Below are 22833 nucleotides of genomic sequence, written 5' to 3'. Positions count from 1 at the left end.
CGAAATTTCTTTGTACGAGTATATTTAGAAAACGATGACCACCAAACGGCAAACCGAATAATGTATACTAATAAGGGCGAAATGCAATTAGGTCAATGATACAAATACCTTTTTAATCAACGTCGGAAGACTAAGTTAATTAAAACAAGTAAGGAAAGTCTAAATTCTGGCGGGCCTGATTATATTATACCCTTCACCACTATGTATATCAATATTTTTGATACCATCTTAACACCTTCAAATTTGTTAGGAACTATATAAAGCTTTATATTCCCATATATATATATTTAAATATGAACCGATTTGGACAACATTTTTTAAACTTTCACAAGACTCAAAATTTAAATGGGTTGATGGCCGGGACGAACCATAATGTAAGTAAATTTTACAAGGAACATGTGGGTATTTTGGCCATATTTGCTAAAATCGGAAGAACATATATATGGAGGCTTTGGCTAATTCTGAGCCGACTTTGATAAAATTTGGCACACATTTTAATTGAACTGTCAGTGCAAAAATTCAAAATTTTCCAAATGAAACTTTGGCCTCCGTGGTCATATGAATCTAAATCGGGCGGAAGATATATATGGGAGTATATCTAAATCTGAACAGATTTTAACAAAATTTGGCATATGTTGGAAGAATGTTAGTCCTACTCTCTGTGCACAACTTTAGTTAAATCGACGTGATATTTTGACCTCTAGAGCCATATAAGTTCGTATCGGACGAAATATATATATGGCAACTATATCTAAATCTGAACCAATTTCAACTAAATTTGGCATGCATAGTAAAAATGTTATTTCCATTTCCTGTGCACAATTAAATAGGAGGAAATTTTTGATATACGGCGGTCATATCAGTAAATCGGACGACAGCTATATCTAAATCTGAACCGATTTCAACCAAATTCGGTATGCATATTTATAATGTTAGTTCTACTCCTTGTGCAAAAATTTACGTAACTCGAAGTAAACCTTCGGCCTCTGGGGCCATAGGAGTGTAAATCGGGAGCTATATCTAAGTCTGAACCGATTTCAACCAAATTCGGTATGCATATTTATAATGTTAATTCTACTCCCTGTGCAAAATTTCACGTCAATCGGAACAAAAGATTGGCTTCTGAGGCCATAGGAGTGTAAATCGGGCGAAAACTATATATCTGAATCTGATTTAATTGATATTTTGCAAAATTTACGAGATTAACAAAATATTCGATTATACTAAATTGGAAAAAGATCATCAATAGGAATTGTTTTTGAGCCAAATTTGAGGACGATCGGACTTAAACTGCGAATTGGACTTTGCACACAAAAATACATGAACAGACAGACGGACAGAGAGATGAACAGACAGACGGACATCGCTAAATCGACCCAGAATTTAATTCTAAGCCGATCGGTAATCCAAAAGATGAGTCTATGACTATTCCTTCTCGGCGTTACATATAAATGCACAAACTTATTATACCCTGTACCACAGGGTATAATAAGTCAGACGCTGCCGACTATATTATACCCTGCACCACTTTGTAGATCCACATTTTCGATGCCATATCAAATCCACCGAATGTGTTGGGTGCTATATATAAAGGTTTGTCTCAAATACATACGTTTAAATCTGACTCGATCTGAACAAAATTTGTAAGACTTCTACAAAATCTATAGACTTAACCCCCATATTCATAAAAGTTAACGTAAACTTTAAACCAAATTTTACCATACAAATTCATTCGATAAACTGTCAGCAAACATTTAAATCTGAACCAATTTTGAGGCAACTTCGCAAAAGTGTATTTATGATTTATTGGTCGATAGATATGTATAAGAAGTATAGGAAAAATTTACTCATTTTTAAATGTTTTCGACTTAGCATTTTTCAAGGAAAATGTGGCTATTTAGGCCATTTTTGCCCAAATCGGAAAAACATATATATGGAAGCTATATCTAAATCTGAACCGATTTCCACCAAATATGACATGCATAGTTACTATGTTAATTCTACTCCGTGTGCAAAATTTCAGAGTACAACTTTGATATGTGTTCACAGACAGGCGGACATGGCTATATCGACTGAGGGACCGATCCTGATATTGTCAAAGACTCCATGTGTCTATTTCGTCTCCTTCTGGCTGTTGCAAACATATGCTCTAACATATAATACCCTGTTCCACAGTGTGGCGCAGGGTGTAAAAATGACTGATTTTTTCAATTTTTAATGAAAAATTCATTGATGCAATCATTTTTTTTAATCAAACTAAAGACACAAAGCCAAATTAATTGGAAATAGTTACGTATTAATTTAAAACATTAACTGATACAATCATTTTTTAATCAAACTAAGAGCACACAGTTAGTTAAGAAAATGAGTGAAAATTTTCGCATTTTTTTAATAATTAATTGTTCCTATTAAGAATTTAATCGATGTCGATTGCAAACCCTTATTAATTGTTGAACTGATTTAATTAAAATATTTAACGAAATAATTAACTGAATCAATTAAGAAATTAATAAATCAATTAAAAAATGTTTAAAAATTTTCAAATCAATTATATTTTTATGCCCAATAAAACTGTGATTGATACTATAATTTTCGTGATTGAAGAAATTAAAAAATAATTGGATCAATTAATTTCGTTATTAAATTAGAAAAAATGTCGAATCATGCAAATATGAGCAACTCACCCACACAAAAATTCATTTTTACGTGGCTGAGTGGAATTTTTGTGTGTGTGAGTTGCTCATATTTGCATAATTTGACATCGGATTTGTTCACTAAATTGCTTGTAACTTTTCTTCTAGTTGGTCTTATTACTTACGTTAGAGTATCATCTATACAACCATGTAGAGACACGTTTTTTTTTTCAATTGTTTGTACTTTTCAAGCGGAAAAGGGTCACTATAAAACATGATTTATTGGAAAATTTTCTTTTTGAACCACATAACTTATCACACTGAAAAAAATATTGTCGTGAGGTTAAAGATTTCATGTCTTTAAAATACGAATGGAAATGTTGTTTAGCAGAGAAGACGCATTTCTTTAATATAAAGTTTTTTCCTTGCCCAAAAGTCGGTAAACTTTTCATTGAAGTCGTATTGTCCTTATAATTAAGTGATTTGACTTAAAAAATGGGAATCATAACATGAAAGACAAAAATTATACCCTGCACCTATATTAACCCTGCACCACTTTGTAGATCTAAACTTTCGATACCATATCACATCCGTCAAATGTGTTGAGGGCTATATATGAAGGTTTGTCCCAAATACACACATGTAAATATCACTCGATCTGGACAGAATTTGATAGACTTCTACAAAATCTATAGACTCAAAATTAAAGTCGGCTAATGTACTAGGGTGGAACACAATGTTAATAAAAAATATGGGAAACATTAAAATCTGAAGCAATTTTAAGGAAACTTCGCAAAAGTTTATTTATGATTTATCGCTCGATATATATGTATTAGAAGTTTAGGAAAATTAGAGTCATTTTTACAACTTTTCGACTTAGCAGTGGCGATTTTACAAGGAAAATGTTGTCGAAATCAGAAAAACATATATATGGGAGCTATATCTAAATCTGAACCGATTTCAACCAAATTTGGCATGCATAGATACAATGCTAATTCTACCCCCTGTGCAAAATTTCATCTAAATCGGAGTTAAAAATTGGCCTCTGTGGTCATATGAGTGTAAATCGGGCGAAAACTATATATGGGAGCTATATCTAAATCTGAACCGATTTCAATAAAATTTGGCACACTTGACTACACTACTAATTATACTCCTAGTGCAAAATTTCAACCAAATTGGGTAAAACTCTGGCTTCTGGGAAGCTATATCTAAATCTGAACCGATTTCTTCCAAAATCAATAGGGTTCTATTCTGAGCGAAAACACATACTTGTGCCAAATTTGAAGTCGATTGGACTAAAACTGCGACCTAGACTTTGATTACAAAAATGTGTTCATGGACAGATGGACTATATCGACTCCGGAGCCCACCCTGAGCATTTTTGCCAAAAACACAATGTGTCTATCTCGTCTCCTTCTGGGTGTTGCAAACATATGCACTAACATATAATACCCTGTTCCACATTGTGGCGCAGGGTATAACAACGATATAATCGGACATTTCTAACTCGAGATATAATTTGTTTAGTGAAAAAAGAGCGAAAAACTAAAAATAAGGGGTATCTCAAAAACTGTTCCAAAAAAATATATTTTTCAATCCAGCAGATCAAAAAAGTCACATCTCACATCACAAATTTTCGTCTGGGTATAAAGGGTGATACGGTCAAAATTTGGTCAAGGGAAAACGCGTGTAAATTTCTTTTTCAAGTTCAATTAGTATAAAATTCAGGACAAATATTCACACACAAAAAAAAATTTTCTGATTCAATCACGAAATTAATTGATCCAATTAATTTTTTAATTGAAATGTCTTCAATCACGAAAATGATAGTATCAATCACAGTTTTAATTGGGCATAGAAAAAAATTTTGATTAAAAAATTAATTGATGTCATTACCAAATTTCAATTAATTTTTTAATTGATTCAATAAAAAATTTAATGGCCTTTTTACCGTAATGGCAAGATGCCAAATCCGGCCAAAACAGTACGGAACAACCGTGTTTCTTCAGGAAAGGCAGCAGACGTTTATTCAAACACTCTTTCACGTAAATTTCTTGGTTGACAGTCCCGGAAGCTATGAAAATGCTGTTTTTCAAGCCACAGGTACAGATGGCTTGCCAAAACAGATATTTTTTGCGAACTTTGACAGTTTTATGTGCTTGAAAATATCTGCTACATTTCCCCTTCCTTTTGCCGTATAAGACTCCTGTCCCGGAAGCTGCTTGTAGTCGGCTTTGACGTAGGTTTCGTCGACCATTACCACGCAGTCAAACTTCGTCAGCATCGTCGTGTACAGCCTCCGGGATCGCGCTTTGGTCGTCGTATTTTGTTTATCATCGCGATTTGGAGTCACTACCTTCTTGTAAGTCGATAGTCCGGCTCGTTTTTTGGCTCGATGCACGGTTGTAGACGATACACCCAGCTTATTTGCGGCATCTCGGAGAGAGAGGTTATGGTTTCGCTTGAAACTACCGGCAACACTCTTTGTCGTCTCAGCTGCTTCCGGTTTCGATTTTCCCCCGATCCAGACTTCCTGGCTGTCGACAAACGTTCCCCAAACACTTTAATTACATTTGTACCGGTTGATTTGGCAACTTTTAGCGATTTTGCCAGCTTTGCGTGCGAGTAGCTCGGATTTTCGCGATGCGCGAGCAAAATACGCTTTGATACGCTGCTCTTCTTGCTTGGACGGCATTTTGACAACTGAAGAGTGAATTCCAAAATCAAAATAGGAGCAACTACACATACACACCTTCAAAATGAGGGGTGTTCAGGGTTTTTAAATGCAAAATTGAAAGAAATACGTCAAGTTTATATTGACCAAATTTTGACCGTATCACCCTTTATGTCGTTTATCATGAATATTCTGTATTTTGATATCTTTTATAATAAAAACCATAAAACTTTTTTTAAAGTGTATTTTTATAATTGTTGTAAACCAATAATTATAATTTTTTAAATAAAAATCAATTAAAATAGCACTTGGATGTATGTATTTGGATTGAGTACTATATCATTTGGATATTTTAATAAATTTCATACTCAACACAAATATTCTTTCATTTGAAAATAATTTTATGACAAGCTTACAATTTGGGTAATAAACTGAAAATAAAATACAAAAATAAATGAAATCGCAATTTTTGTATTTGTTTAAGTTTTTTCTGTGTACAAGGCCAGATTCCAATCCCTACTGATATATTTTCTAGTTTCTGTACGATTTTGATTTGCTTTATTAATTTATTTTATTTTCCCACACACATAGAAAAAATTAGAAACGTTTTCTTAATTCGGTGTCAGAAATATAGTAAGTACGGTTTTTCGGTATTCTGGGTTACTCATAGTTAATATTTTTTAAGAAACCAAATACTGAAGTTAAGCATCAAACCTTACTTAAGTCATTAAATGTAATTGCATAGCATTAAAACTCTAGTAAATCGAATGTCAGCGTCAATAATCATCATTCTATTATTTTTGGATGTAACATCATAATTTCGATGCATTGAAAATATTTGCCAATGCTCAAAGCATAAGCATAACTTTAAATAGACTTCAATAATCTAAGATTACCCTATCTCGATTCTCATATATCATTGACTTTTCGGATGTATTAATGAAGGTCAACTTGAAACAAATTAACTTGTTTAAATGATGACAATTTCACAAACTTTCGCTTTACGAATCGCTACAGAAGAATATTTCCATTCAAAAATTCTCATGTGCTCATTCCTTCATTCTGGGTAAGTTGGTGCTTAATGAATAATTGAAATTGAAGCAATGGACAAATGCAATGCCATCAGTATGTGTGTGTGTGTGCGTGGGTGTGTAGGAGTAGAATGTCGTTGCTAAATACACCGTTAAATGCGGTCCATTATGATACGGTTTGTGTCCTTCGGGGATAGTTTTATTTGAATTCAAAATCTCTCCATTTAACACAATTAGACTATCTGGTAGAAACTCCAGAGTCATATCTCAAATAAACCACCCCGCACCCCTCGGTGTGTATATGTGTTTGGTATCAAACCTAACCAAGAAAATGGGGCTGATACATTCAGGCCTTCACACATCCACACCCGCAACATTGAAATCTGCGATGTTTGGATGCTGCTGCTGTGGGCTATGAAATGAAAATTTTGCCGGTGTAACATCCGCTTGCGATATTCTGGTTACATACTGTGGTGTACTTTTGATTGCCTACTATCTGCTGGTTTGTCTGTCTGTTTCAACTGTCATAATGTCAGGTTAGTGTAGGGACGTGGATACATTCACATACACACCCACACACACACACACATGGATAATAAATGAATGAGTTTGTATTAGAATTGAAAAATTACATGCGACCATATTTAGAGTACAGTCATTTGAATTTGAATTAGGACGCCAAAACAAGGAAGGTGTATACATTTCGTTCATAGGCAAATATTAGGTTGGGTTAGTTTAGGTGGCAGCCCGATGTATCAGGCTAATATTACGGTTCATGTTTAGAAGCCCATATCGATGCCTTCATTCAGAGTACACTAAGTCGACTTAGCATGTTTTGATGGAGTTCGTTGTTTTTTATTCGGATTGATGTGAATTGCATCCTGTCAAAAAATTGAATTTATTGGACACTTCTTCTTCTAAAGTTATGGTTAATATTGTACTTAGCCTGTGATTAAAGTTTTAAAAAATGTCCAATCCAAAAAGGCCAAAAAGCATTATTCGGTCTAAAGTGGTCTTAGTCACTTCTAGCCATGTTCTATTATCACTATTTTGAGTTCATACATACTAACAAAAATTTTAAATAAATATGATTTTAACACCGAAAATATGGGAATTTCTTCTATACAGTTTTTGAGAAATTTCAAAAAAAAACGTCGAACTTGTTTCCTGTAAATCTGCAACCTCCAATACCACATGCAAGGAGCTTTCCCGAGCAATATGAACACCTGGGCATATTTAACAAAAATGCAGGTTATATATGCTCGGGAATAACATCGGTTTAAAAGGGCCTATCGTTGAAGTGGAGAATGTCTAAAAAGTGACATTCGTCACATTCTATGGAGGAGGGTATGGTAGAGATACTAAATGGTATTTAAAAAAAAAAACTCAGAATTCGTATGGCGCTAGTGAAAATGTAATTATGTCTTCAAAATGTTACTTGAATTTATCGAAAAATATTTCTTAAATTACCTTAAATTTTCTTCCTGGTAGGATCAGTTATATTTGAATGCATATGGGGTAAAGGATGTTATGAACAAAATTTACTCACATCTCGTACCAATGCACTATGATCTTGCGGCCCAACTTTTTTTGGCCAAAAATCATAGCGCTTAAGCGGTTGTTTTGATCACCACAAAATATTCAAGACATTGATTCAAAAGGACAAAACCTTTAAGACTAATCCATTTCCATACAGGGTGGGAGACAGCGTGCCAAAAATACTGCTTTCATATATTTATACCTACCACCATAGGATGGCGTCCCAGCAAAAAAAGCGTCGCCAAAAAAGTAATAATAATGTTCTTTTTGAATCCGGAAGTGATGCAAAATTGACGCAGAAGCGATGAATTTAACATGGGCTTGTCATAGGACTGAAGTCCTCCATTTCAACAGCCGTTGCACTAAAGTTGCATCACGTCTTTAGATGTGATCCGAATTCAATGTTTTGGATGTAAATTAAAAAATTCTGTGATATTTTGTCAAATAAATAATTTTTGTAGTTTTTTATACTTTTATATGGATTCTAACGGATGAAGAATTTTTGCAAATATTTGCAAAAATTCTTCAATTTCAATTTCTTCAAATTCAATTTTTTGATGTTGGGTTTAGCATTTTTTCGACAAAATTGAAATGATTTGTACCATTTTATGAATTCTAACTCTGTTTTTAACCTAACAAAAAAAGTTAAAATTACCCATTAAAAGTATGAAAAAACCAAGTTATAAAAAATTGAATTAAAAGAACTTCCTGGGTAGTTAAAATAAAGGACATCATTGGGAGTGCATCTTCTGGAAGCGCTTTTAAAGTTGTGCCTTTGGACGGACTTCAAAATTTGTTTGCTGGGGTATAATACGTTTCTCATTCCGTGTGTGACATATCGAATATATATTCTTGATCAGATAGAAATTCTAGGATATAACCATGGCCGTCTGTCTACCTGACTGCTGTAATCACGCTACAGCTTTCAATAATGGTGTTATCGTCATGAAATTTGGCACAGATACGTTTGTTGTCAGCAGGCTGGTCAAGTTCAAAGTTAGGCTATATCAGTCCAGGTCTTGATATAGCCCCCATTCAAACCCACCCCCGATTTGGGATCGTGGACTTCTAGAAACCGTAGTTTTTACTTTTTGGACTATGGAGAGCAATACTTCGATGTGTTATAAACGGAAGGACAAAGTTAGTATAACTCCCATCCTATGGTACACTGAAAAAAATATTGATCCATTGTGAAAGATTATGCCACCTTAATTTTACGACACGCAATTTACATAATATTAAAGACAAATTTTTAAAATTAATAAAATTTTTATTAAAAGGGTTTTCATTAAATTTAGGACACGAATCTTGGAACTTTGCGTCCTTCGTTAAAGCAAAATTTACTTCGATTAGTTTAGGTTACAGTGGCAGCCCGATTTGATTCAGGTTCACTTAGACTATTCAGTCCATTGTGATACCACATTAATTAAAAGTACCTATTACATATAGGCACTTCTAGTTTTTTACCGTTGAATCCACCGGATTAGTTTCTTCAGTTGAACCAACCAGATTGTTCCAAAAACATTAGCAGACTGCTTAAGTTAACGTTTTCCAGGTCCGCCAGTAATCTAAAGCTCTTGCCCCATAAATTCGCTTACACCTTAGACAAAATGCAGGACACTCCAACAATTGATTCCTTTTCCTCCGCATCATGACAGCTCGTACAGTAGTCATTATACTCCACGCCAATAGTTTTTGCAAACTCGCCTATCAGGAAACGACCCGTTTTAGAAGATATCAGGAGTGATATCTGACGTCTTGAGAACACTAGCATATCTAGTGTGCGTTTTAAGTTTAAATGGGGCCATATTTGCTTGGTGTCGTTACCACCCTTGCAAGTCTCCCATCGGACATTTGCCATCATAATAGCCTTCTCCCGCAGTATGAGCTTGCTGGTAGCCAAAGTCCAACAGCCTTGCTAACTCATCCGCTTCGCTGTTCCCTGGTATGTTCCTATGTCCAGGCACCCATAGTAGGTGGATATTGTACTGCTCAGCAATCTCGTTGGGAGATTTGCAGCAGTCGATGGCCGTTTTCGAGTTAAGGAACACAGAGTCCAAGGATTTTATTACACGTTGACTGTCTGAGTATATATTAATGCCAACAGTTGTTGGGATCATTCTGTCCATTGCTCCCCTGTTACAATAGTCATCACAAGACTGTTTTGCAACTGAGGCAAACGATCTTTGATCTCGTTTAGAGGATGGCAGTTCATCCAGCGATCGTTCCCTTTTTCCAGCTTCAAGAATTCCTTGCGCCCATTTTAAGGAATTGCTTTGCTTAGTCGACAACGTGCGTGGATCGACTGATCCTAATTTTATTATTTAGGGTAAACAATTGGATCTAATTGGACCTAACTCTTGGTCATTGCCCAAATTTATAACTTCTGTCGAAACCCGTCCGCTGGGCCCTAAAGTTAGCGGCCCAGTGTATGAATTTGAATTTCGCTGCATGGTGGCTTAATGTACAACCACACTTGAAATTCGTAATAAGTCTTATTACGATAATTTCCTTAATATATTGTATTTTAAATTCAACATAAAAATTCTTAAAATATAGGCTACGACTTATTTTGAGGATTTTACATGTTTGGTTTAATAAAAATAAACAAAACACATTTTTTTATTTTGAAGTATTTGTTATAATTTAGACTTTTAAACTAGAGAATGAAAATTGGATAAATGGGATCTGCATCCTATTTTTAATTTTATTGATCCTAGATTTAATGCTAGATAGGTCCCTAGAAATTGTGTTTATGTTAAAGAAGCCACATATTTGTGGCGGAATCAATACCAAAATCGTACAGGGAAGGTCAAAATCAACAACTTTTTATGAGTGCAGAGGTATAATGACAACGTTTTTAAAATATTTCTAAAAAATTATCTTGTCCAACAAAAGTATTTGCTAAACGTAGTTATAATTCAAGTGATCTTAGCTGTTAGTGTAAAATACACCGATGGATGTCACAGACACAAGGATACGAACACAGACGCAACACTTTGGTAAATGTTTGTGTATTTTTGTGTGGTAGACATGTGGTTCACCGTGAAAATACCGGGTTAAGATGATTAAGTGCTTCCGCATATGTTCCCGCACTTCAAAAATGAAAAACAAACAAGGACGAAAAGAACAACAACAACATCTACGATATTAGCAAAAACAACGAAATTAAGGTAACAATAACCAAAGCATCTGCACCTACCACAAAACACGGCCTAAAATAGTGCAGCAGCAGTGTTGTGCGCAACACCCACACTCAGAGTACAAGGACAAGCAAAGAAATTCATTCAATTGAAATCGCAAATCCACATGTATCTTATAGAGTAGGACTTTATTTGAATTTGTAATATTTTTCAAACAGAGCGGAGTGAAAATATTTACTAATATAGTGATATTTTCTACTTGCATCAAAAAAGAACCGCGTATGCAGACGAACTGCGGATGCGAACAGATCGCGATATATACAACAGTAGATGCGAACGAATCGCATTAGGACGAATTGGAAGCTGCTATCGGAAGTTCGGTTGCGGTCGGTGCCACTCGCTTTACTATTCGTCAATCTTCGGGTGATTCATGCCATCGTCTCGAACAACCCTAATTCCACAAGCAAACGAGAATTCGCCTATTTATGTTCGGTGTCGAAAATAACTTCCTCCTTGCATTACTTGTACCCCCCCCAAAAGGTTAAAGGTGCAAATTGTAAGTTCGGACAGGCCGAATCTTGGAGTGCGTAGGAACTTCTACTAAAGACTGTCATCCACAATCGAGTTATGTTACTTGGGTTGTGGTAATACTTACCGATGGCAAGGTATCTTAAAACTTCTTAACATCGTCTTCTAAATTGTACGTTGGTCCATACGTGGTATATATTATTCAAAACAAGTATATACGGCCGTAAGTTCGGCCAGGTCGAATCTTATGTAGCCTCCACCACGGATTGCGTAACAAACTTCTACTAAAGACTGTCATCCACAATCGTATTAAGGTGGTATTACATACCATGCGTTAATGCGTCCGTTGATTGAAGAGTTGAATTATCTCTTTCAAAGCAACAGCTCAGTTAGAGTGCTTCAAACAGAAAACACCAACCCTTCCAACAACGCACGGATTAACGCGTGGTATGTAATTCAACCTTTACTCCTTAACATCGTCTTCTAAATGGGAAGTTAGTCCATACGGGGTAAATATTCAGCAAAAACGGCAGATTAAAAACATACATAATTCAGTTCTTAACCGGTATGAATTTTTGCATGGTACAAGAGATGCAGAAGTGAAATATGGGGTCGGTTTATACTTTCATTTCAAGTCGATAGCTTGTTTCGTTCGGAAGTTAGAGTGATTTCCACAGACGGATGGACCGCTGGACGGACGGACATAGCTAGATCGACACAGAATTTCACCACGACCCAGAATATATATACTTTATGGTCCAATATTTCGATGTGTTACAAACGGAATGCCAAAGTTAATATACCTCCCACCCTATGGTGGAGGATATAAAAATGCAAATGAAATATGTACATATATAATTCAGTTCTTGGCCGGTATATAGGGGAGTCTACAAATAATTATGAACTGATATGAACTTTTGCGCGGTAATTAGGGAGCCAGAATTTAATTATTGGTGTCGCTTTATATGGGGGCTATATTCAATTATGAGCCGATATGGACCAATTTTTGTGTGATTGGAGATCGGCTTATCTGGGGCTATATATAAATATAGACAGATATGGACCAATTTTGGCATGGCCATATACTAGCACAATGTACGAAATGTCGACCGAATGGTATGAATTTTTCTTCTTCGAGAGGCTCCGGAGGCCAAAACTAGGGGTCGGTTTATATGGGGGCAACGCGGAAAAGTGATCCGTATGGTCCATTTGGAATATCATCGGACCTACATCAATAACAACTACTTGTGCCAAGTTTCAAGTCGATAACTTATTTCGGAAGTTTGCGTGACTTCTACAGACAGACGGATCGACTCAGAATTTCACCTCGATCCGGAATATATATACTTTATGGGGTCTTAGAGCCATATTTCGATGTGTTACAAATGGAATGACAAAGTTAATATAGGGTATACAAATAAACGATACAAATAACCTAGTTCTACAGCTTATGGGGCCGTGCCGTTTATACCAGAGGTACCACCACTCTCACATTAAAGCATAGTAGGTGTTCCTGCCCGCCCTCCGTGACCTTTACAGGCGGCCGGCCATGTATTTTCAATAGCGACTGGTGGATTTTAATTGACTTGGACGGCCGGACCTTCAACACGGAGGAAAAAAGTTTGTTTTTTATATGTTTCGATAAGAAAATAAGATGTTTACGATAAAAAAATTTAACACAATATGTGTGGGTACAAGAATATTGAGTTTGAAGTATATAATGTTTGCAATCGATATGTTAATATACTACAATGTTTACGCGAATAAATTTTTTAATACAAAAAATGTTTGCACAGAAGCATATAATTCTTACAACGAACGTCCAAACACGATATTTTTGGGAAAGCTACAATAAAAATAGAAATACTACTTGTTGTGGAAGAATATATTGTTACGACATTTAAAACATACATTTTATGTTTTCATTAAAATTAAACTTGATACCCAGTTTTTTAACTTACTCGAATTAGAAATTATTATTTTAAATTTAGTGATTGTGGTTGTCACCAATACTTATACATATTTGTTTAATTGGCACAGAAAACTATTATTTTTCATTTCGAAGGTAATACACTACAATATGCATTATTCCCCTATTTGTATACCCTAAACCACATAGTGGTCAGGGTATAATAAGTTTGATCGGCCAAAAAATGTGCCTACCAGAAATATTGATTTTAGTCCCCATAAAATATATACCGATCGACTCAGAATCACCTCCTGAGTCGATCTAGCGCCTGGTGTCCGTCCGTCTGTCCATGTATTTGTTCACAGGATTCCGGTCGCAATTGTTAACCGATTTGGATGAAATTTGGTACAGGGTGCTTTTTGGACACAAAGACAAACGCTATTGAGTTTTGAAGAAATCGGATCAAATTTAGATATAGCTCCCATATATATGTATCACCCGATTTCGACAAATGGAGTCACGTTGCGCTTTTTTACAAACCGATCATCATCAAATTTTGCGCATAGTAAACTTTTTCATCACAATTTAAGTCTGCAAAATTTCATCGAAATCGGTTCAGATTTATATATAGCTCCCATATATATGTATCGCCCGATTTTCCCAAATGTGGTCATAAAAACCTTATTTATTAAGCGATCACACTCAAACTTGATTACTCTAATCTTTTATGGTACTGACAATATGTGCCAAAAATAATCGAAATCGGTTCAGATTTAGATATAGCTCCCATATATATGTATCGCCCGATTTGGTCAAATTTTGGCTGTAAAACCCTTATTTATCAACCTATCTTACTCAAAGTTGGTTAAATGTAATCTTCTATAGCTCTAACTGTATGTGCGAAATTTCATCGAAATCGGTTCAGATTTAGATATAGCTCTCATATATATGTATCGCACGATTTTGCCAAATTTGGCCGTAAAACCCTTATTTATCAACCGATCGTAACCAAGGTTGGCTAAATGTAATCTTCTATAGCACTAACTGTATGTGGAAAATTTCATCAAAATCGGTTCAAATTTAGATATAGCTCCCATATATATGTATCGCCCGATTTTGAAAAATTTGCCCCTAATAACCTTATTTTTGACCATAGGGGCCTCATTTATTAACTGATCGTACTCAAATTTTACACAAGGTAACCCTCTGTGGTATCAATCATACCTGCAAAATATTATACAAATTGGTTCAGAATTAGATATATGTTAGGTCCCATATATATTCATCGCTTGACTTTGTCATATTTGGACATATTACTCTTATTTATTAAACTATGTTATTCATATTGCAAATTTTGATATACTAGCTGAACGTATTTAGACTTACATGTAGCTCTTACATAATTAGTTAAAAAGTTATATAGATTTCAATTCATATGTTTAATTCCCAAAATAATGGAATTTAAAAACAAGTATATACAGCACTAAGTTCGGCCGGGCCGAATCTTAAATACCCACCACCATGAACCAAATATTAGGGTTTCCTTTGAAATTTCAGGAGGGCTTGAGGACTTGAGGATATTCCCGAAGATAAATTTAAAGATTTCATCTATGAGGACTATATCAGATTCTGGATTTATAAGAACCATTTTTGTTTGAGTTTTAAAGGAATCATTAACATCTCTTGTAAGTGTGCAAGAAAATTATAAAATAACGTCTTAATTTGAAATCTTAAATCTGTGGAAGTAAAATCTGGAAATTTTACATTGAGTTTCAAGCAATTTTCATGATCAGTGCGCCTTCTACACCGTCAAGAAGTGAAGTCGGTCTATATGGAGGCATTATCAAATGGACCGATAAAAACTTAATCCGATACACGTTTTTGTGAGCCTAAAATATCAGAATATTTACAAATTCAGGCAAATCAGATAAAAACTACGGTTTCTAGAAACCCAAGGAGTTAAATCGGGAGATCGTTCTTATGGGGGCTATACTAAAATATGGACCGATAATCACCGTTTTCGGCACACCTCTTTATGACCCGAAAATACCTCTAGATTTCCAATTTCAGGCAAATAGGATAAAAACTTCGGATTCTAGAAGCCCAAGAAGTAAAATCGGGAAATCGGTTTATATGGGGCTATACCAAAATATGGACCGATACTCACCATTTTCGGCACACCTCTTATGGTCCTAAAATACCTCTAGATATCCAATTTCAGACAAATTGGATAGAAACTAGAGGTGTGCACGTGACACGAAATTGTCGTGACTCACGAAAATTTTCGTGACTCACGCGTGATTCGTGAGTCACGCTGACGGCTGCGGCGTGAGTGTGCGTGAGCGTGATTAACCAATCAAATGTCGTGCGTGAGCGTGAGTCACGAAAATAATATCTTCGTGAGTGTGCGTGAGTAACGAATTTCGGAAAAACACGCTCACGAAAATAGTCTCGCTTACGAACATAAAATGCCTACGAGTTGAATTCATTTATAATTTTAGTGACATCCTAGGTGTTAACCAGTTTTATAACGCTCTCGATTTTAATCATACTCATGTTTTTAGTCAAGTTCTATAGGTAAATTACTCATAAAATTATTCGTGAGTCACGACATTTTTCGTGAGTCACCATGTTTTTCGTGAGTCACGACATTTAAAAGATTTTCGTGCGTGAGTGTGCGTGAGTACAAATTTTCTTTTCGTGAACGTGCGTGAGCGTGAGTCCTACCAAAAAATATCGTGCGTGAGTGTGCGTGAATAAGATTTCTCGATCGTGAGTGTGCGTGAGCAAAATATTACTCACGTGCACACCTCTATTAGAAACTACGGTTTCTATAAGCCCAAGACCCAAAATCGGGAGGTCGTTTTATATGGGGGCTATACCAAAACATGGACCGATACTCACAATTTTTGGCACACGTATTTGTGGTCCTAAAATACCTCTAGATTTCCAATTTCAGGTAAATTGAATAAAAACTGCGGTTTCTATAAGCCAAAGAAGTAAAATCGGGAGATAGGTCTATATGGGGGCTATACCAAAATATGGACCGATACTCACAATTTTTGGCACACCTCTTTATGGTCATAAAATACCTCTAGATTTCAAAATTTCAGGCAAATTGGATAAAAACTACGATTTCTATAAGCCCAAGACCCCAAATCGGGAGATAGGTCTATATGGGGGCTATACCAAAATATGGACCGATACTCACAATTTTTGGCACACGTATTTGTGGTCCTACAATACCTCTAGATTTCCAATTTCAAGTAAATTGAATAAAAACTGCGGTTTCTATAAGCCCAAGAAGTAAAATCGGGAGATCGGTCTATATGGGGGCTATACCAAAACATGGACCGATACTCACCATTTTTGGCACACCTCTTTATGGTCATAAAATACCTCTAGATTTCAAATTTCAGGCAAATTGGATAAAAACTACGATTTCTATAAGCCCAAGACCCAAAATCGGGAGGTCGGTTTATATGGGGACTATATAAAAACCTTGACCGATATAGCCCATCTTCGAACTTTACCTGCCTGCAGACAAAAGACGAGTTTGTGCAAAATTTCAGCACGATTGCTTCATTATTGAAGACTGTAGCGTGATTACAACAGACAGACAGACAGACAGACAGACGGACAGACGGACATCGTTATATCGTCTTAGAATTTCTCCCTGATCAAGAATATATATACTTTATATAGTCGGAAATCGATATTTCGATGTGTTACAAACGGAATGACAAACTTATTATACCCCCATCACCATTCTATGGTGGTGGGTATAACAAGTATATACGGCCGTAAGTTCGGCCAGGCCGAAGCTTATGTACCCTCCATCATGGATTGCGTAGAAACTTCTTCTAAACACTGCTATCCACAATCGAATTACTTAAGTTGCGGTAACGATTGCCGATGGCAAAGTATCTTAAAACCTCCTAACACCATCTTCTAAATTGTATGTAAGTCCATACGTGGTATATATTAATCAAAAAAGATCGATCCTATACGTATATAATTCAGTTTGACAAAGTAGACATACAATTTTGACAAAATTTTCTACAGAAATAAAATTTTAACAAAATTTTCTATAGAAATAAAATTTTCACAAAATTTTCTATAGAAATAAATTTTTGACAAAATTTTCTTTAGAAATAAAATCTTGGTAGATTATTTTTGGCTCGAGTGGCAACCATGATTATGAACCGAATAAAATTTGAACAAAATTTTCTATAGAAATAAAATTTTGACAATGATGAAAATTTTATTATGAACCGAATAAAATTTTAACAAAAGAAATAAAATTGTGGCAAAATTTTCTATAGAAATAAAATTTTGACAAAATTTTCTATAGAAATAACATTTTGGTAGATTATTTTTGGCTCCAGTGGCAACCATAATTATGAACCGATATGGACCAATTTTTGTGTGATTGGACCAATTTTGGTATGGTTGTTAGCGACCATATACTAACACCACGTTCCTAATTTGAACCGGATCGGATGAATTTTGCTCCTCCAAGAGTCTCCGGAGGTCAAATCTGGAGAACGTTTTATATGGGGGCTATATATAATTATGGACCGATATGGACCAATTCTGGCACGGTTGTTAAAGATCATATACCAACATCATGTACCAAATTGCAGCCGGATCGGATGAAATTTGCTTCTCTTTGATGCCCCGCAAGCCAAATCTGGGGAGCGGTTTATATGGTGGCTATATATAATTATGGACCGATGTGGACCAATTTTTGCACGGTTGTTAGAGACCATATACCAACACCATGTACCAAATTTCAGCCGGATCGGATGAAATTTGCTTCTCTTTGAGGATCCGCAAGCCAAATCTGGGGATCGGTTTATATGGTGGCTATATATAATTATGGACCGATGTGGACCAATTTTTGCACGTTGTTAGAGACCATATACCAACACCATGTACCAAATTTCAGCCGGATCGGATGAAATATGCTTCTCTTAGGGGCTCCACAAGCCAAATCTGAGGGTCCCTTTATATGGGGGCTATACGTAAAAGTGGACCGATATGGCCCATTTTCAATACCATCGGACCTACATCGATAACAACTACTTGTGCCAAGTTTCAAGTTGATAGCTTGTTTCGTTCGGAAGTTAGCGTGATTTCAACAGATTGACGGACGGACGGACGGACATGCTTAGATCGACTCAGAATTTCACCACGACCCAGAATATATATACTTTATGGGGTCGTAGAGCAATATTTCGATGTGTTACAAACGGAATGACAAAGTTAATATACCCCCATCCTATGATGGAGGGTATAAAAAGAACGTTGAAATTCCTAATTTGTTTCAATAACATAAAAAGAAAGCTCTCTAAAATACCTTTCCAACGGTGTATTATTCATACCCATAGTGAAATGGTTTTTTGATCCGGAAGTCGTGCAAAATTGTCGCAGAAGCGATGAATGTAACATGGGCTTGTCATAGGACGGATGCCCACCATTTCAATAGTCGTTGCACTAAATTTGCATCACTTCTTAAGGTGTGATTCGAATTCAGTGTTTTGGATGTGAATTACAAAATTTTGTAATATTTTGCTAAATAAATAATTTTTATAATTTTTTATAATTTTTAATGCTTTCTAATGCTGGTCTGAAAAGTTTGATCTAAAATATTTTCAAAAATTCGCAAATTTTCTAGACTGAATTTTAATAACTTGTAGCATTTTATGAATTCGTAATCTGTTTTTAACCTTCTTCAGGCAAAAATGTTAAAATTACTCATTAAAAATATAAAAAAGCGAGTTATAAAAAAATTGAATTAAAAGAACTTCTTGTGTAGTTAAAATAAAGAACATCTTCAGGAGGACATTTTTGGAAGTGCTTTTAAAGTTGTGTCTTTGGAACAACTTCCAAATTTTTTTGCTGGGTAGCCCTTTGTTTAGTAAAATGCGCCAAAAATTTGCATTAAACGTCACTAACTCGGGTGAAATAGTGAATTTCTATAAATGTACGTTTATATGGGGGCTTTACCTAAATCTGAACCGATTTAAATCAAACTTGGCACACGTGATGATAATATCAGATATGCTCCATGTGCAAAATGTGAAGCAAATCAGAAAAAATCTGGCTTCGGGAGCCATATAAGTGCCTATCGGGCGTAAGATAGATATGGGGGCTATATCTAAATCTGAACCGATTTCAACCAAACTCGGCATTCGTAGCTATAATGCTAATTCTGCTATCTGTGAAAATTTTCAAGTAAATCGAAGTGAAACTCTGGTCTCGGAGTGAAAATTTAATTTCCGGTGGTGATGTAAGTGTTTCAAAAACCGGATATGGGACTAATACGATACGATATGGACTAATACGGTCCCAGAAGCCAGAGTTTTACTCCAATTTGGTTGAAATTTTGCACAGGGAGTAGAATTAGCATTGTAACTATGCGTGCCAAATTTGGTTGAAATCGGTTCAGATTTGGATATATCTCCCATATATAGCTTTCGCCCGATTTACACTCATATGACCACAGAGGCCAATTTTTAACTCCGATTTAGTTGAAATATTGCACAGGGAGTAGGATTAGCATTGTAACTATGCGTGCCAAATTTGGTTGAAATCGGTTCAGATTTAGATATAGCTCCAATATATAGCATTCGGCCGATTTACACTCATATGAACACAGAGACCAATTTTTTGCTCCGATTTCGTTGAAAATTTGCACAGGGAATAGAATTAGCATTGTGGCTATGCGTGCCAAATTAGGTTGAAATCGGTTCAGATTTAGATATAGCTCCAATATATAGCTTTCACCCGATTTACACTCATATAACCACAGTGACCAATCTTTTACTCCGATTTAGTTGAAATTTTGCACAGGGAGTAGAATTAGCATTGTAGCTATGCGTGCCAAATTTGGTTGAAATCGGTTAATATTTAGATATAGCTCCCATATATATGTTTTTCTGATTTCGACAAAAATGGTCAAAATACCAACATTTTCCTTGTAAAATCGCCACTGCATAGTCGAAAAGTTGTAAAAATGACCCTAATTTTCCTAAACTTCTAATAAATATATATCGAGCGATAAATCATAAATAAACTTTTGCGAAGTTTCCTTAAAATTGCTTCAGATTTAAATGTTTCCCACATTTTTTTTACTAACATTGTGTTCCACTCTACACGCTCACAAAAAATCGCTTCTGTAACATATACTCCCAAACATATTTTGCTTCAAGCATATACATTTTTGGCTATTGCCCAAACATTTATATGTTTGATCTCTTCCAATATATAATATGTTTGAAAGCATATTGGTCTAAACAATATATGTTTGGGTAGTCAATTTCCAAACATTTTGTATTTTTGCATCCAAATTCAATAATGTTGTCTTCCAAAAAACAATATATTATTATGTGAACATATAATATGTTTGGAAGCGTTTTGCACCCAAAAATATTATATGCTTAAAAAAATTCTCCCAAACAATATTGTGCTCAAAATTTTATTTATTTATTTATATATTTGCAATCATAATGAATTATGAAAATAAACAGGTAATATAGGTGCTAACAACATAGGTTTTCGACCTGAATGCTCAAAATTTTGTTTCTGCCCAATTGTATATTCCCCCACATCATTCTCACTTCCACGAGATTTTTTAGTTCTTAGCACCTTTTTCTGTAATACAAACATTGTAGATGAAATTATTCAATTGTATGATTTTTTTTTATTTTAATTTTACCTTTTGTCGGACGGGGATTCGAACAGCTGACCACACAGTTTGTAAGGATCAAAGAAGTAGCTGATCAATTGCCCAAGGAAAAATAAAATGTTAATTTTGTAATAACAAGCAACAACCACCAACTTAATTCAATATCGCTTCCTGTTAAATAGCGCTCCAAGCTACTAAACACATATATGTTTATAGGCTATTTCTAAATTAATATATGTTTGCATCCAAGCATATTATATTTAAAAACATTTTATGTCCCAAACATAATATGTTCTAACATATTAACATATATGTCCCAAACATGTTATGCTAGTTTATGAACATTATATGCTTGCACTCAAAAATATTGTGTTTAAAAATTTGTGTTCCAAACATATAATGTTTATAGCCAAACATATGAAAAACAGTCTTTTTCATCCGTGTAGTGCATTAGCCGACTTAAATTTTGAGTCTATAGATTTTGTAGAAGTCTATCAAATTCTGTCCAGATCGAGTGATATTTAAATGTGTGTATTTGGGACAAACCTTTATATATAGCCCCCAACACATTTGACGGATGTGATATGGTATCGAATATTTAGATCTACAAAGTGGTGCAGGGGATAATAATGTCGGTCCCGCCCGACTTTAGAATTTCATTACTTGTTTTAATTTCATTTTTGTGGGAATTAAAAATATGAATTCAAACTTTAATAACTTTTGAACTAAATGTGATATCATTACGATTTTTATTGATTTTTACAGGGAAAATTGTTTTAAGAAATATTGAAGAATATACCATACCAAAAATTGGTATAAAAAATCCCCATGTTGAAAAAGCGTTACATTTTTGAAATGTGCATATTTCTCAGCTATTATTTAGTAAGATGTTGAAACTTTTTACAGTTCGTTAGTGGACATATAGGGCTTTTTGGAAAACAGATCAGCTTAGCAATAGGTGCTTTGCCAAATGAGAATTTGTGAAAACAATTTTTTTTTCTTTTTGAGAAATTGCCTATTTTGGGAGGAGAAGAACTCATATAATACTTGACCAAAATGGCCGATAAAAGCTTAAAACGTATCCTTATTTGGTGGTCAATAAGAAACAAGAGTGAGATATCTATAAAAAAATGTTACGACAGAAAGAATGGATGTGCCTTAAAAAAAAAACAAGTATTTACGGCCGTAAGTTCTGTCAGGCCGAATCTTATGTACCCTCCACCATGGATTGCGTAGAAACTTCTACGAAAGACTGTCATCCACAATCGAATTACTTGGGTTGTGGTATCTTAAAACTTCTTAACATCATTTTCTAAATTGTGAGTTAGTCCATACGTGGTATATACTACACAAAAAAGGTATGTATAGGTAAGTCCACAAATAATTACGACTCGATATGGACTGTTGCAAGGTACGTTTAGAGCCAGAATTGAAATATGAGGGTCGCTTATATGTGGGCTATATACAATTATGAACTTGATATGGACCAATTTTTGTGTGATTGGGGATCGATTTATCTGAGGGCTATATATAACTATTGACCGATATGGACCTAGTTAGGCATGGTTGTTAACGGTCATCTACTAGCACAATGTACCAAATTTCAACTGACTCGGATGAAATTTGCTCCTCCAAGAGGCTCCAAAATCAAATCTCGGAATCGGTTTATATGGGGGCTAT

This window comes from Haematobia irritans, chromosome 5 (assembly GCF_050003625.1).
Source record: "Haematobia irritans isolate KBUSLIRL chromosome 5, ASM5000362v1, whole genome shotgun sequence".
NCBI lineage: Eukaryota > Metazoa > Arthropoda > Insecta > Diptera > Muscidae > Haematobia > Haematobia irritans.
Note: the sequence above shows the minus strand (reverse complement) of the source record.